Source organism: Amphibalanus amphitrite, unplaced genomic scaffold (assembly GCF_019059575.1).
Source record: "Amphibalanus amphitrite isolate SeventyFive unplaced genomic scaffold, NRLGWU_Aamphi_draft 000032F_arrow, whole genome shotgun sequence".
Lineage (NCBI taxonomy): Eukaryota > Metazoa > Arthropoda > Thecostraca > Balanomorpha > Balanidae > Amphibalanus > Amphibalanus amphitrite.
Window position 1 is genome coordinate 1272078 of NW_024881528.1, and position 6000 is coordinate 1278077.

Here is a 6000-nt window from a genome sequence, read left to right on the forward strand (position 1 = left end):
GATAATGACGCAGTTCTAATCAATACAAGATACTTTGAGAGAGAAACCCGGGGCCTTCTTTTTATTGTCTTCAATAGTGAGTAGGTATATTGCAGTACGACAGATACGTGAACGGAAAACTGAGGAATGGTGCCAGGCCAGTGACAGTGCATAGGAACTATTCTCTCCTCACTTTAATTCTCTAGCGCCCAGATGAAATATACATGCTCGCCACGCAGCGTTCAGTAGAGAGCTCCCATTGACTGGCAGCAGTAGGCGTGGACAGAGCTGTCATGCAGGATTCACATCTCAGCCGCCACCCGAGCGCCGCGCGCGGCCGGAACTTCTGGCAGCCTTTCTGGGAGTGACTTGTGCTGCTCTGTGCCGGGGACGTCGAAATTCATCACCGTCTCCAGCCCTGAGCACTTCTGGGCGAGCCATGCGTTCGGCCGGCTCCATACAATGGCATATTTCTCGCTCGTTTGGCGCAGTTTATGAGAAGAGGCCGCCGAAATCGGCCACTAGGATACGGGCGCCGCTCGCGCCGGGAGTGGTGGCTCGCTCGGTGACGCCCTGAGCACGGCTGGAGCTGAAGCTGGAGCTGAGGGTGCTGGACCGTGCTCCGGCCACGCAATGTTAGGCGGAGGGTACGAGGTAGTGCGATGCACCTTCTGTGCCAGAGATTAGATTGGTGGAAGCAATGTACTTCGCTGACGATCTATACTTAACCCTCGCACTTAAAGGGGGAGAGGGGGGTCGAATGGACCCCCTCGATTTTTTTTGCGGTTAACTCGCGCAAAAAGCGGACGATCATAACGACACTTTCAGTACTCTCGAGTTGATCAGTTTTACACCCAGCTTGAAAAGTTTATAAACCTGATTCAAATGACATTCGAACTGTGGCCTGTTTCTCGTGACCATGCGAGACCGACATCACGATTCAGCCGCGGCGTTATATTGCAGCGTATGTACATTATCGCACACTTCCAGTCTTTTTGTGGTTGCATGCGTTCCAACATGTGAGATGATGCTTGCCACATGCATTATGGTGGATGTCAAGGTCACGTGAAGGTCATGCTAAGGTCATTGACCTTAGATGACCTTGGTGTACTTTTCCAAAATTTACATGTTTCTAGGGCAGTTTCGGAGCCTATTTCGTATGTAATGCCCACTTGTGAACATTTAGGATCAGTTTGGTGCCTATGCGCAACATGTTATGAAACTGTCAGTGGTGGTTGACACCTGCCTACGAGTACACAAATGCGTCTAAAAAGTAAGATCTATGGTATATTACGGAAACCTGACTCGTCAAAGAGACCGTCCAAACTGCAGTTTGTAGCCATATAGTGCTGAGCTTTGATTACTTCTACAGAAGAGAAGCACAATGTTTGCGATTATATTTTAGCAGCGTCTCGGAAGAGGCTGAATGTAAGTCAATTTATTCTCTATTTCCTGAAACTGGCCGACTTGTAATACCAGCAGCGTTTCTGTTGTGGTTGGCCATTGAGAGCCGACTTTCAGTACGCAGTGTCCTTGTTTGTCGTCCACTGACGAAGGGCAGTTTAAAAAGGCGAGCTAGGCCGGCTCCTACAGCCCTCCATTGGTATTGAACGACAGGCGACAGCTGTCAATAGCCGGGTGGATAGGCGGCCCATTGTGAACTACCCGCAGCTGTTGTCGCTGGATTCAATGGAAAAAAGCGGCTCTTATCAAACGTTTTGATGTTTGGTTCCTACCTGCCAGTCCCTCACGAAACAGGCCACCTGGTGAAGCTGCTGAAAGAAAACATGATCATAAATAATGAAAATGATCATACATCATCCCGTCACTGGACTGTTGCAAAAAGTGTCAGGGCTCCTCCTCTGTTACATACAGTTCATCGGTTAACCCTCGCCGGACCTATTGGTTTTCTACATACGCGCCGGCCGAGGGGGGGGGGGGCGGGTACGACCCCCCCCCTCGCCGTTTCGCCCCTGGTGGAGCTAGCGCGTCGCGGAAAAAACGAGCGTGTGCGCCGTTACGAGACGCAAAGATTGGTACCCGATTTTAAGGTCCTAGGTCAACCGGTGACCTCTGAGGTCAGGTCAAGTGCCCCAGGGTACGGTTCAGTTTTTGGCGAATAACTTCGCAAAAAAACGGCCGCAGAGCCGCGATTTTGGCAGCATCGTGTTCGCCTCGCTCAGGCGCGTCGAATGATGTACTTTTTGTTCGAGTCAGGTCAACTTGGGGTGTTGACCTCAGGTCAAGGTCAGGTCAGCACCCTAAGGTCACGAAGTAGGTCGGAAGAGGTCATGTCGCATATCATTCGATTCGGGAGGTCTTCCTGAGTCCATTGGTGGCTTTCCCGACTCGCTAGCTCAATTTGATCAAGAGTTATTGACGAAAAACGAATATGACCTTGATGACGTCATAAATGACGTCACGCAAGGTCAACATTGCAAAAGTGACGCATCTAACCTTGCAAGGAGTGTATCAAATCACGATTCTGTGTGCTTGAGATAGTTGGAGATCGTTCCCGGCGCCAGAATAGCAGTTTGAATTTTTCCCCATTGACTTATAATGGTGAGGTCACGAAAATGACCTGACCTCATATGACCTTTAGGAAAAATCCGAGATATACAAGTTGTGAGACTCATAATGGATACTAGATCCTGGAAGTTTCATTTCCCTGTGACATCTCCTCTGGCAGTGAGGGCGTTGCGAAGTTGCGACATCTGAAGACCGTGCAGAGGTTCACTTATGACGTCATAGGTCAGTCACCTGACCTGACCCAAAAATGCGGTTGGTGTCAAAAGATCCGGCTTGGATCAAAGGTCAGGTATGCCAAGTTTCAGCTCTCTATCGCCAGCGTGTTCGGAGCTATCGCGAAAAAACCCTATGGGGGGGGCGGCACCCGCCCCCCCCCCTCGGCCGGCGAGGGTTAAAGGGACCCTCCCACCTTCAAAAAAGTTTATGAATTGGCATGAAAGTGATGTCGCTCGGTTCAGAAAGAGCGAAAACGAATATCTACCAAATTTCACCGAAAAATATTCACCGGTTTTCAAGATATTAGACTTTTACTTTTGTTTACTTTTTGGGATCTCCGCTGTTCCTAGCGACTTTATTTAAAAGTGCGGCATTTGTTGCGCGCAACGCAGCATATACCACCGCGTGCTACAAAACGTTTTAGTCAAACATTTAACGGACGTTCGAAAGCCTGATGACGTCATCAGATTCCCGTAATGGTTAAGAGATAGGGACCACGCTGGTCCCACCCTACAAGTAAAGGGAAGAAATTTCTTAAACACCATAAAGCTGCGGGGGTTGCGACCAGGATAAATGGTGGTTTCTGAGCCTGGCCGCAAACTTGGCTATCTCAACTCAAAACTAATGTTAAGGTGGGAGGGTCCCTTTAAAAGCCCATTTTCAACTTATCAACAAAACACTTAAATCTTTTTCTCTTTGTTCCAATTGGTCTTATATTCGACAACAGTTTATCCTCATGTTAGTTGTTGCACAGTCAACATGCCTCCTTATCCATCAGCCTATGATGTTCCTGCTCAGTTCAAGGCGAAGATCGCAGGGTTTCAGGTGGCTCCAAAGTTCCGTCCATGTTAATGTAGACTGAGTGACGTTTAATGCAGATGAGATTATGATAAAGTTCAGCACTCAACGCTGAAATGACTATTTCTTACCCTGGGCACCGCATGTGGTAGGTAATTTTGAACTTCGCTTGCAGAAATAGCTAAAATGCTTCGGTATCGGGACAGATATTGAATTTTGATGTCGGCTTACTTTAGAGAACGCCGAGATAGGTACTCAAACGATAGCAGAAGTTGAAACAGCAACCACTATCTACTTTCAAAGATAAGGCAATAACACAATTTGCACAAAACATTGGCGCATTTGAACCACCTTCAAGTTCTACGTAAATGATAAAACCGTACAACCTTCGAGCTGCAGAGCTCAATACATCTGCGAAGTCAAGGAGTCAGGGAGTCAAGGAGTCTCGATAAAAAGTCAGGGCGCATTTTCTTATGGGTTGTCAATCAAAACAGTGAAATAGACCCCACTCCAAATGACGAATGCAGTTAAGGGCAAACGTGTCCTCTCTAAAAGAGGCGGTGGTATAAAAACCAAAGAACCATTGCTGCGATTGCCCGCGAGCTTTGAAGCTATTCTCCTTAAACCCGCAGTTCATATAACTGCTGGCAACCCCTGATCTCGACTGCTGGCCGCTGGCCGCTGGTCTCGGCTGCTGGCTACTCAGTCCCGGCTGCTGAGCTCAACAAGTGCGCTGCTCGGCCGTCGGCGATCGGCAGCGATTGGCTGTCGGCCCCGATGTGCCCCTGGGGGCCGGCGGCGACCGGCCGCCGTCCGGGCCCGGCCCTCTAACGCCGTTTCCGTGTCGGTCCGTCAGCTGTCGGCCGGCTGACGGGGGTGGTGTCAGCCAGCACCACTAACAGCGGCGACACCAGCGCGAGCGGTGTCAGTGGACAACCACACTGCAGCACCAGTGGCACCAGTAATATCAGCGGACAGCTATCACAGTGGCAACACCAGCGAACACCACCACAGGGAGCGCGACACCAGTGATATCCTTCCAGGCGGTGGGGGGGGGGGGCATTTTTTTGCCCCCCCCTTAGTTTTTTCAATATATCTCGAGAACCGCTGCGCCGATCGTCACCAACCTTTCAGTACCCTCCCCGGAGTAGCTAGCGCACATGGTGACCAAAATTGTTTCCAAAGGCTATGATAGGTTGGCCGCTAATGACGTCAGAGTGACGTCATTTTTGCCATTTTCAACCCAAAAAAAGGTTTCGCGGGAAGAGCTGTCAGGCCTACAGTTTTAGAGATACAGAAAAATGTTTCAGACATAAGAGGTGTAGAATTAGGAGGGCTACAAAACTGCTATCTCGGATTTTTCGAATTTTTTGGATTTTGACCCCCAAAAATCAAAAAATAATTTTTTTGAATATAATAGCCGAAAAATCAAAAAAGTTTTTTGAATTTCGAAAAAACCGGAATATATGTGATAGTCCCTACCACGTTCTATCTACATACTAAATTTGAGATCGATACTTCTTTTTTTGGCTAAGTTATAGCGAAAAAACTGTTCAAAATTGATGACGTCAAATTTTCAAACTCAATTTGTTCTCAATTCTAGACCTTGTAGTGCAAAACAAAGACCACCATTAGACTCCCCGTGACGAGCTGCATCGAATCAATACCCATTTTATGCAAAAATATCAACTTTGAAATTTGACCTTTTTTGACCTGACCTTGACCTGACCTCCACCAAAAAGTGACCTAAACCGTACCTGATGGTCTTATAACCAACACCATTGAGCTGGAAATGAAAAACTGGCCATAAAACATGCATCGCATAACCTTAGTAAAGTTGGGTTCATGTGGTGACCCTTGGTGACCTTTGATGACCTGACCTGTGACCTGACCTGGTATGACCAGTGACCTCTAATAGCAACATATGTACTAGACAACTGACGCCCTATCGCTGATTTTCGACGAAATGTGTTTTACTCGGTGTTATAGCGCTTTCCCTAGAAGCCCTGTGAACGGTGAAACATTTTATCTTTGACCTGACCTGTGACGTCATCGGTGACCCCGAGGTCAATGAAATTTGGTTTCTCTAAACAAATTTGACAGGGCTATCGAACGCCGTTTGAATTTTCTGGATCCGTCCAGTAGTTTCGGAGATACGGGGGGGGGGGCAAAAAAATGCCCCCCCCCCACCGCGCGGAAGGTGGCCGGGAGGCCCACCGCCTGCCGGGATATCAGAGGACACCAACCACACCAAGGGTCGTAAGGCTACAGTAGCCGCTAATCGGCTATATGACTGTGGCGGCACCAGCAAACACCATGCACTGCCAGCGGCCTTTAGCGGCAGAGGGCCTTCAGTGGCACCACTTCTCTCCATTTGTCTGCTCTGCCACTATCATCGCACTATCAGCTCTCACTTCCTCCCTCTTCCTCCCTCTGGCTCTTTCTCTCCTCTATCCACTGCCAGCCCACTCTCATAGC